The sequence below is a fragment of the Sciurus vulgaris genome (assembly GCF_902686455.1).
Source record: "Sciurus vulgaris genome assembly, chromosome: 4".
Classification (NCBI taxonomy): Eukaryota; Metazoa; Chordata; class Mammalia; order Rodentia; family Sciuridae; genus Sciurus; species Sciurus vulgaris.
The window spans coordinates 63,844,578-63,853,371 of NC_136464.1; the positions used below are offsets into that span (position 1 = coordinate 63,844,578).

At 40.6% G+C, this 8,794-nt stretch overlaps 1 long non-coding RNA gene across 1 annotated transcript in view; it reads left to right on the forward strand.

The window, feature by feature from the left end:
* The window catches only part of LOC306660485, a 10,317-nt gene extending 2,139 nt beyond the window's left edge, over nt 1-8,178 (forward strand). The window contains exons 2-3 of the long non-coding RNA XR_013763647.1: nt 4,573-5,392; nt 5,975-8,178. This is a non-coding gene — a long non-coding RNA (uncharacterized lncRNA). The remainder of the gene's footprint in view (nt 1-4,572; nt 5,393-5,974) is intronic.
* The last annotated feature ends 616 nt before the right edge of the window (nt 8,179-8,794 follow it).

Below are 8,794 nucleotides of genomic sequence, written 5' to 3' on the forward strand. Positions count from 1 at the left end.
CTTTTCTCTCCCCGACTCCCTTTCTCCTCCTTGCTTTCCACTCTCTCTAGTGCACGCCCTTTCTCTTTCCTTTCTCTTTTCCTCTTATTTTCTCTCTTACCCTGCAGGGAGACACTCTGGTTGCTTAATAAACCTCTTATGTGGAAAAAAAAAAAAAAAAAAAAAAAGTACAGGGTATCTTGAAGGAAGCTGTTAGCTTAAGTGTGAGAAATAAAAAGTCTGGTGGTCCATTTTCAGCATATAGTATTCAAGCCTTAATTGGATCTAATTGTAGCCATTTTAATTATGGCCCTTGCCTCTGCCCGCCCTAATTTTAAAGTTAGCCAATCCCCTGGATTATAATCCAGTACTCCAACCAAGGTGAAGGGCAGCACTGTGTTAGGGCTATTAAATAGGTGGACTGCCTGCCCATGTGTTCTTGCTAGCCAGATTTCGTATCACGCCCTCCTGGCAGAAGTAAACTTTGCCTTGCCCACCCACTTCCAAGCATGTGTTTGATTTTGTATTGTAGTGGCAAAATCAGACCTGGTTGTGAAATGAAACTATAAAAACGTTATGATAAGTGTTCAATGCCTGGGAAAGGGATCAGTTCCCCTCCCGTCTCTTGGGGTTTCCCCAGGAGGGTTCCTACATTTTGCATTGTCAATAACTGCATTCAGAGTCTGACTACTCCCTCCTGAAATATAATAGATGTCTGTGAAAAGAGCTGTTTCTTCTTATCTGTTCTGTGAGCATGCTTTATGTTAGAGACCCTGCACAAGGCCTTCAGCCACATAGATTAGGATTTTTTTTTTTTTTAAAGAGGAAAAATAGGATGAATCCCCAATGTTAGGATGGGTCTAAGACGACGTCAAATAACCTGTAAATACTGTAAGAAACTGTGGATCAGGGATCAGAATTTTGGAGTGCTGATCTCTGGGCCTGCTGGTGTAAAATGAAGTTTGGTTTCTACTAATTTCTGAGTGCCCTCTTGTTTCCAAAACAGTATGGCATTATGGTATTTCTAACATAATGGAGACAAGCACCTTTAAGGGGTAAACTCCTATATTAACACACCTTCAAAGTAGTATTTCAGCTAGGCCTAATGGCACACACAGGTACTTCCAGTGACTTGGAAAGCTGAGGCAGGAGTATCTCACATTAATAGGCTAGCCTCAGCAACTTAGAGAGGCCCTAAGTATTGCTGAAAGCTCTGTCCTTGTCCCTGATGCCAATCCAATAATGAGAACATGGTTTTGAGAAAAAGGAAAGAAAGTTTTTTGCTTTGGTAGCAAAGGAAAAACACAGGGGACTCTTGTCCCCAAGTCTGTGATTCTGCTCATTGGCAGGAAATGGGAGCTTTTAAAGAGGTGATTCAAAGTCTACATTCCACATGTTCTCTGTTAGAGTTGTAATTTACTTGTTAATTTGGGGGATAGTCCTTTCTGAGATCTGATGCCATCCCCAAAGTCTGGATTACTTTGTTCCTATGGTGGGTGTGTACTCAAGGACAGAAAACTCTGCCTAGGGGCTGGGGTTGTGGCTCAGTGGTAGAGCACTTGCCTAGCATGTGTGAGGCACAGGGCTCGATTCTCAGCACCACTTGTAAATGAATGAATAAAACAAAGGTCCATCAACATCTAAAAATAAATATTCTTTTAAAAAAAGAAGAAAACTCTGCCTAGGATGGGATAAAAGGTGATCCTGTTCTCCCCTTTCCCTGAGGTTAGGGAGGGGGAGAGATTAGGGAGGAGCAGGGGGAGAAAGAAACTTGTCCATTTTAAAAATAAGTTGCAGTGGCAGAGCAGCAAGGGTTACATTCAAAGCATAAAGTGGATCACTATCACACTAAGCATCTTAGTGAGACCTTGTCTCAAAATAAAAAATAAGAAGGACTGGAAATATAGCTCAGTGGTAAAGAATCCTTGGGTTAAATCCCTAGCATTCCCCCTCCCCGCCCCCACAACACACACACACACACACACACACACACACACACACACACACACACACGAGGGAAAAAAGAATTTGGGAATATAGAAGAAGAATGATGTACTACTTGAGTCTCAAAGGAGAGGCATTCAATTAGACAAGGTGGCACCACTTGTGACTGGTGAGACAGGCAGGAGTGTAATGGTTGACTTCATGCTTTGAATACAGCCCTTGCTGCTCTGCCATTGTATTTATTATTTTTAAAAATACACTTTTTTTTTTTCTCTCTTCTCAATCTTGGAAGAAACAGGATTACCCTTCTTCCCCATTCTAGGCGCAGTTATCAGTCCTTGAGCACATCCCACCTCAGGAATGAAGTGATTCAGATTTCAGGACATGACTCCAGAAGATCTAAGAAATCTCCCAAATTAACAAGTGAATTATGATCAGGGCACACCTAGAATGTAGCCTTTGAATCATCTCTTTAAAAAATACTCTATTCTGGGCTGGGGAGATAGCTCAGTTGGTAGAGGCCCTGGGTTCAATCCCCAGCACCGCCAAAAGAAAAAGAGAAAAAAAAGAAAGAAAAATCCTCTCTTCCCCCTCATGGGTAGAATCACAGACCCTGAGACAGGAGTCCCCTGTATTTCTTCTTTGCTAACAAAGCAATAAAATTTATTTTTCCTTTTTCTCAAAAACCATATCCTCATTATCAGACTTTTGATAACAGAAGGATGGAAAATTTAGGGAGACCCTCAGCAACTTAATAAGACCCTGTCTCAAAATAAAAAAATAAAAAGGACTCAGGATGCATCTTGGTGGTAAAGCAACCCTGGATTTGATCCCCAGTACTGGGGGGTTGGGGAGTAAGAGAGTACCCAAGAACTTCTGGAATGCAGGAAACATCCATGAACATTTGAAATCCAAACAAGAAACACTTGGGCAACCCACTCATGCCCTTGGTCCTTGCATGCAAAAAGTTAACATGAGTTAAGGACAAGGAGCAAGTGCTAGAAAAACTGGTGTGAAATTGTGTAACTGCTCCATCTTCTGTAGTGCAGCCTATAGCTGTTGTCCATGTATAAATATTAACACCCCAGACCAATGAGTTGCTGTCTCTCCCTATTAAGATGGCTTGCATTCTCCCTTGAATAAATATCTGCTTTCCTAAATAAATCTATGTCTCTGACCTGCACTGAAATTCTTTTCTTTCTTGTATGTCAAGGACCCCACTTGTCCTAAGATGAAGTACCCCCTCTGGGACCTCCTCCAATGACAGAGTCCTTCTTTTTCTTTTAGGCTCCTAGAATAAACTTGGAGCAATATTAATATTGAACTGATCTTGCCCAGAAGCCATTTGTAAGTGCTCTTCTCTGCCACTTTAACCTTTCAATAGCTGCTCTGTTGTAACACTGGTCTACTTTATGCTTTGAATATAACCCTTGCAGTTCTGCCACTGCAGCTTATTTTTTAAATGGACAAGTTTCTTTCTTTTCCTCTCTCTCTGCTCCTCCTTAATCTCTCCCCCTCCCTAATCTCAGGGGAAAGGGAAAACAGCATCACCCTTTTTCCCCATCCTAAGCAGAGTTTTCTGTCCTTGAGTACACACCCACCATAGGAACAAAGTAATCCTGACTTTGGGGCTGGTACCAGAAAATCTCAGAAAAGACTGTCTCCCAAATTAACAAGTAAATTACAACTGCAGACAGAGAACATGTGGACTGTAGACTTTGAATCACCTCTTTAAAAGCACCCATTTCCTGCCAATGAGCAGAATCACAGGCTTAGGGAAAGGAGTCACCTGTGTTTCTTCTTTGCTAGCAAAGCAATAAACTTTCTTTTTTCTTTTTTCTCAAAACCATGTCCTCATTATCGAATTGGCATCGGGGATAAAGACCAAGATTTCGGCAACAAATTTGGCACCCCAGATAGGAACCGAAAGCAGCCCCTGCTCCAGCTTTTTTGATCAGGTCTGGCTCTCCAAGGAACCCCACTTCCTTGCTGAGGATTCATGGTGCTGGCAAACTTGTTGAGAGCCAACTACAGGAAAGTTAGGAGATGGGTGAGTTTGCCTGGGGGGTCGAGCCAGAGGAGCTGTTCCTGTGAGTAAAGGCAGGACTGATGGTGAAAGGGTATGGAAAATAATATTCCTTCAAGACAGCTCCCCAAGAAAAACAGCGAGACGGTATGGCTTGGGAGAAGGAAGGGGAAATTAGCCAAACATAGAACCTCTCCCAGTACATCTTTTCCCAGTAACAAAACCAAAATTATAGGTAATTGGACTGAATCAATGAATGGAGGCCATTTGAGTCTGGGAAGTTGGAGACTGCCCCTTGGAGACTGGAATGTCAGTGTCTCTAAAGCCCTTTTGATTAGGTTACCTGCCTATACTACCCCTCCCAAAAAAACTGCAGGCAGGAAATTGCTAATTAATGCGCCCTGAGACCCTACCTCCATTTGGCCCTTCCCTCCTGCCCATCTGCTTCTCACCTTTTTGCCATCTCACTAGCATCCCCTGGGCCTAGTCATGTAGGCAGGAAGGAGAGAGATAAGGGGGAAAAGAACAGGAGAACAAAGGAGACCCTAATGTATAAAAGCTGCAGGGTTCACTCGCTTCTTGGGATTCTAGAACATCAGCCATGGTCCCCTTCTTCCCCGCAGGAGAAGTCTATGTTACAACCTTTAAATATAACCTGCTTAATATGCTTGCCTTGGCGTGCTTCTCTAATGTTATACTTCAACATCTGAGGAAGAAGAACTTGTCACCGATAAATGGTGGCATCAGTAACAATGGACCTTGAGGGAAAAAGCAAACTTTCATCCCTCCCCAGGTTCATCCCCAACATCTCCACCAAAGCAAACATTCATCCCTTCACAACCACAATGGGTCCTGAAGCGAAGAGGTGAATACCGATACGCTGAGCCATGGACTTTCAACCCTTCCCCATTGTAGATGAGTCCTGGGAAAAGCAAATAGTGAAGCGCTAGATAACAACGAGTCCCAGAAGAAGGAAGATAAGCAGTGAACACTGAGTTTCCCAGTGAAAATGAGTTTCAAACTTTTTACAACTACCTTCCTGAGTTAAAATTTTAACCTGCACAACTCAGTCCCTGACTGTCCAAACTGCATGACTGAGGTCTCCAATGATTAATTCACCCTCATTGTAAACTATAAAAACCAGACTCCTTCTGTAACCTGGGGGCCATCTCCATACCCAGAAAATGAGCCCTCCATGCCTGATGGATTGACTTTGCTCCAGAATAAAAGGAAGCTTGTTGATCTGAGATTTGCTTCCTGTCTCCTGCCTGTTATTTGTGGTACATGAGCTTATAGATGGACCTTCCCAGCAGCTGCCAAAGCTCCTTTTCCTTCAGGGAACTCCCACTTTCTCTCCCTGAACAGTACAGGTTGCTCCATCATGGTCCACTTTGAGAAAAAGGAAACTGAACTCAGGAAAGTTATAACAATTTCGGCCATTTGGTAAGTCCCCCAGTGTGCACACCAAGACCCTTAATTCCACACATCTGGTTCCTCTTTATGGGAATATCTGGTCCCTTTTTCTGGGGACATTGGTGGTGCCACTAGTGTAGGACTTGCAGTTAAATAGGACTTGAGAACCTAGGGATATGTACTCCCTTCTGATCTGTTCTAGGTTCTCATCTGTTTGTTGGCCTTGAATTTGGGAATTCCCTCTGATTGTTTTGTTTGTGTCTGCTACTGCCCCTTTTAAGACATGGCCAGTACTGCATTGATTCTATAAGTAGTCTTTTGGGAAAGATCTTGGCTGGTCAATTTAAAGGGTCCCATCTGTCAGCCATGGCTCCCCCTGGTTGTCTCTCTGTTTCTTTTTTGTACAATCTTGCAATTGGAGTTCATCTGTCAGGGGTATATTAAGTTGAAGAAAGGCCACCAAAAGGTATAAGCCTATTTAAAATAATCTTTTACTGTAACAATCTGACTTTTGAAGAACTTTTCTGGATTATTGCAGGTCTTTCTGTTTTAAAGGTACCTGGTTTTAATGATCCTCTCTTGTCTTTTTTTTTTTTTTTTTTTTTTTGGCAGGGGGTTCTGTTATTGGGTCTTTAAGACATGTGCCATGCTATATTGATCTTACCAGTAGTCTCTTGAGCAGAGAGATCTTGGCTGAATGGACCACCTATATGTATAAGACTAAGAGAAAGCCTACTGTAACACAATCTGGACTTTGATCCTTTCTTGTATGTTTTTTGTCTGTTACTGGCCCTTTAACACATGGCCAGGCTACATTGATCTTACTGGCAGTCTCTTGAGCAGAGAGATCTTGGCTGAATGGGAAGCCTGTCTAAGAGAAAGAGAGTTTACTATAACACAATCTGGACTTAAATGGTTTCTCTGGATTATTACACAATCTTAACATTGAAGTTGGTCTGTCAGGGGTAAAGTATATGAAAGATATTATGCACAGGTATTTATGCAGTTTATGACAAAGGGTCTGAACTGTCAGGAATTAAGTTGAAGGTGTCAAAGGGGTGCAAGGAAAGCAGGACAACAGAAGAAAGGGTTAAAAAAGATTTCAATCTTTTAAACCACTGTTTAAAAACAGTACATTTGCAGCACTGTTTCTCAACCTGGCCCCAGGCAGTCATAGATCATTTCACTGTGGTAAAGGACACTAGCCCTAAACTGGGGGGAGGGGGAACCTCAGAAAAGCTGCCTGGGCTGTAGCAAAATGGCCAGAGAACCTGAGATCTGCCCTGCCTTCCAGTCCCTCTTGCTGCTGGGAGGTGGTGGGGTGGAGGCTGCTGGCCACTAAGAATGTGGTAGTAGGTTCCAATACTGTCAGTTTATGACCTGAAGACAAGAATAATCTCCCCTTTTAAGATCTGACAGGATGCCCCATTTGGCCAGGAGATATTCATCACTGGGGCAAAGTAATTCTTGTTGTAATCATATCCCATCAAACTAAATGCCCGAGGAGACTGGCAGAATAAATAACTGCACCCAAAAAAGAAAAAGAAACTAAGGCTAACCTGTGTTTTGTAGTCAGCCATGGAAAAGGGATCTTCAAGGAATCCTGAATAAAAGGGTGTAAAGGGCCTCTGCCATTGCATATCAATATGCCTAGTATTTTTTTAAAGGGCACAAAGTAGTCTCTAGATACAATTGACTGTGGGGAACTCAAAGTTGATGGCATTGTGATAATGATAATGGAAAGAGGTCAGGCTTAAAAACATACTGTGCCCCAACCCCTTAAATGCAACCTGGGAGAAAAAAGTTTAAGGCACATGGGCTGGGAATATAGCTCAGTTGGTAGAGTGCTTGCCTTATAAGCACAAGGCCCTGCTGGGTTCAATCCCCAGCACTGAAAAAACAAAAACAAAAACAAAAAAGCCACAAGAATAAGGTACAGTTTTTGTATATGCTGGATTGTCCAACCCTCTCCTGGGATGAAATTTGTTGTGTAAATTAAATGCACACATAACATTCACAAGGACTGTTTCAGAATATGAATTTAAGAAAGGGTCCCAAATTAGAAAAGATAAAAGAAAGTCATAGATATGGAAATATACTTTAGTATGGAAAATTAGAAGGTAAAGAAATGTTTCTGGGTGCGAAAAGTATTTTTCTGGTAAAGTAATATTCTTGTGCTAAAGTCTAAGATGAAAGATGACAAAATTAAAGATGTAAAGTAGTAAGTCACAGAAGGTGTGTGGAAGATAAATTCTAAAAAGTTTGTGTTTGTGATTACATTGGCTATAATGAACACAGTCAGGTAAAGTTATTTGAACTTTAATGTACTAATACAAAGCAAAGTCTGAAACATTGATCTCCTCTCATCTATTGATAATTTTCTTATATTTGTTAGGTTTAATTACTTAAGAGAAACTAAGTCTTAAAGGAATTAGGGTTTGTACCTGTTTTAAAGTCTTAAATGATTACTTTGTAACTGGTTAAACAAACAGCTGTTATTTAGGTTATGACAATATGGTTGACACCCTAAATATATGTGACTAGATATATGTATGCATCTGAGAACTATATCTAAGTCTTGTCTAAGTGTTATGTAAAAAGTTTATAAAATGAAAGTTCATGTAAGTTTACCAGCAAGATAACCAATAAGTGCTCTCTTTTATACATTGAATCTGACATAGAAAGGCCACACTGTCATTTGAAGACCTATCTTATATCCATTTGCTTTGACTAGTCAATTTCTGATCATTAACACTGTTTCCTAAAGACATAAGAGATGTAAGGCTAGCCTTTGATTTTTGTTAACCCATGCAGATCTGTGATTATTGTTACCATACACTCTGGATTCTAAATTGTACTTTTAAAGTTTAACTTAGTTAAATGTAACACTTAGGAGAGTACTTTGCCAAGTTGGTGTTGTCCACACTAAAATTATTTGTAGCAAAAGTCTTGGATTTGTATAGAAATAAAAAATTTGGTTGGTATTTATTCATGTCACTTGATGTTTTATAGTGGGATAAATAAACCTGTTGTCAATAAGTTATATATGAAATTTCGTGTTACTCTTCACACTGAAATTGGAATTTAAATGCATTTTTGGAAGATAATAAGATTTTGATCTGTTTAAAGGTTACACTGCAGAACATGGAAGAATTCTGCCACTTTTTCCACAAAAAGAAAGTTAAAAAGCCCTCCTAATCTTTCTTTGATTCATGTTTCAAATGTTATGTTGTATTGTGCTATTTATGAAGAGCCCTGCCTTACCTGAGATAAGGTTGTGCCTCCCACCTTACTCCACGTTAAAATGGATTCAAAATAGGCTAGACTTCAGCTCATTTAAAGTGTGTTCAAAAGATTGTTTTTTGTCATAAAGATTACTGTGATCTCAAACAGGGAATATAATACAGAACCAAGTAAAGGTTCAAGATTATA